This window comes from Octopus bimaculoides, chromosome 3 (genome assembly GCF_046866305.1).
Source record: "Octopus bimaculoides isolate indiv1 chromosome 3, ASM4686630v1, whole genome shotgun sequence".
Classification (NCBI taxonomy): Eukaryota; Metazoa; Mollusca; class Cephalopoda; order Octopoda; family Octopodidae; genus Octopus; species Octopus bimaculoides.
Window position 1 is genome coordinate 164,387,249 of NC_142930.1, and position 2,904 is coordinate 164,390,152.

The window sequence follows — 2,904 nt, forward strand, 5'->3', positions numbered from 1 at the left end:
ACACACACACACACACACATACACTGACACATACATAAACACAGACGTACATAAACACACACATAGCACCAACATCACCGTCACAACTACAACCTCTGACACCACGGCTATACCTATACACCCATCACAAAACTACAACGCCAAACAGAGCCAACGCCTCGACCGAATACACACGCACACACATACACATACACACATACACACACACATATTATCACCAAGACCACCACCACCACCAACAACAACAACAGCAACAACCACAACCACCACCACCAACAACAACATTAATAACAGCAACACCAACAAAAACAACATCAACTGCAACAATACCACCAACACCACGTGTCCTATACAGATGGACTTTGGCGAGTATTACAACGTAGATAAATGTACAGTCAGAGTAGCATATAATCCAAACAAACAAATAGGAAGATAGAATAAAAGAAATAAAGATGAAGAAGGAAGCAAAAGAGATAAGGAGAGAGAATGAGAGAGAGGAGGAGGGGAGGGGAGGGGAGAGGGAGGGAGGGAGAGAGAGAGAGGGAGACATTTCTTGCTGGTTTATGAAATGGGTGAGTACCTGAACGAGACCAAAGTTGGATAAAAGGAGAAGGAGAAGAAGAAGAAGAAGAAGGAGGAGGAGGAGGAGGAGGAGGAGGAGGAGGAGGAGAAGAAGGAGAAGGAGGAGAAGAAGAAGAAGAAGAAGAAGAAGAAGAAGAAGAAGAACAGCAACAACAACAACAACAGCAACAACAAGACGAATGAGTTTGAGAAGGGGAAAGATGGACGGTAAGCAGCATGAGAAGAGAAAGCAGGCGAGGGGGGAGGGCAGGGGACAGAGGTGGGGGTGTTTACTTGTTGATAAATGGAATTATTGAAAACACTATTTAAAATGGAGGGGAATTATTTCTAAAGCATAATCCGATGACGACGTGTTCAGACGGGCGTGTAGTACTCAGTATTTTGTGCGTTCTGAACGTGATATATCTGCCTCACTAGGTTCACGCACCTGTACGCATCATTCTGTACATACGACTCTGTGTGTGTGTGTGTGTGTGTGTGTGTGTGTGTGTGTGTGTGTGTGTGTGTGTGTGTGTGTGTGTGTGTGTGTGAGTGTGTGTGTGTGAGAGAGTGTGTGTGTGTGAGTGTGTGTGTGTGTACGTGCATAGTTATATATTTGTATTACCATATATGATTATATACATATATGTGTGTGTGTATATATATAAATCTTTACATATATATGTGTGTGTATAATTCACATATATATATATGCACACATATTCACACATATGTACAAATATAACTCTGTATATATGTGTGTGTATGTGTGTGAGTATTTACATATATATATATAATTATATCAGATTTGTGGGTGGTGTAAGGTCCCCTCCCAACCCAGAGTAACGTGGTGGTGGAACAAGGAGGTAGACAGGGCTATTAGACAAAAGAAACAAGCTTGGAAGGACTGGAAGAACGGTGGTAGCAGGGAATTGTACCAATGTGCCAGAAGGGAGGCTAGGCGACAGGTTTATTTAGCCAGAGGGGAAGCAGATAAGGAAAGATTTGCCAATGTTCTGCGCCGTGAGGACCAAAGACTCGAGGTATTTCGGGTTGCAAGACAGTGTAGGAGAGAGAATAGTGATGTTGTAGGAGAGAAATGTGTTCGCATGGATGATGGTACGCTTGCATTAAATGAGGATGCAAAGAAAGAGGTCTGGAGATGCCACTACGATAGATTGCTTAATAAAGAGAATGAATGGGAGAAAGAGAGCCTGCCTTATGTCGACCCAATAGAGGGACCAGCTATCCGAGTTGATAGTACCAGGGTAGATAAAGCAATTAAGAGTATGAAGACCGGGAAAGCCCCCGGCCCATCAGGAATCACTGCAGAGATGCTCAAAATATCTGGCAGTGTTGGCTATAGCCTAGTCACCCGTATTACGAACCAGGTGATACACGAAGGAGTCATACCCTATGACTGGTGTAGCAGCATCATAGTCAACTGCTACAAAGGTAAAGGGGACGCTTTAGATACAAATAATTACAGAGGCATCAAGCTGTTAGATCAGGTTATGAAAGTTACAGAGAGGGTCATAGCCCAACTAATTAGGGAGCGAATCAATTTAGATGAGATGCAGTTTGGGTTCGTGCCAGGTAAAAGCACTACTGATGCCTTATTTCTAGTGAGACAGTTGCAAGAGAAATACCTAGCCAAGGATAAACCTCTGTACCTGGCTTTCGTTGACATGGAGAAAGCCTTTGACAGGGTCCCCCGATCCCTTATCTGGTGGTCAATGAGGAAACTTGGGATAGAAGAATGGCTAGTGAGAGCTGTGCGAGCCATGTACAGAGATGCGGCCAGTAAGGTGAGGGTTGGAAATGAGTACAGCAATGAATTCCGGGTAGAGGTAGGGGTCCACCAAGGTTCCGTCCTCAGCCCCCTATTATTTACCATAGTCCTCCAGGCAATCACAGAGGAGTTCAAGACAGGTTGCCCCTGGGAGCTCCTCTATGCTGATGACCTTGCCCTAATTGCGGAGTCACTATCAGAACTAGAGGAGAAGTTTCAGGTGTGGAAGCAAGGTCTAGAATTGAAGGGCCTTAGAGTCAACCTAGCTAAAACCAAAATCCTAATAAGTAGGAAGGTAGATAAAACACAAACCCCTTCAGGTAGATGGCCCTGCTCAGTATGTAGAAAAGGAGTAGGTAGTAACTCTATAAGATGTACCCGGTGCAAGCTATGGACACATAAGAGGTGCAGCAACATCAAAGGCAGGTTAACTAGCAAGTTAGTTTTTGTTTGTGGCAGATGTTCAGGTGCAATAAAGACTGCAAACAAACAGGAAACAACTTCTATCTCATTCCAGGATGAAAAACTAGAGGTAGTCGATAGCTTCCGCT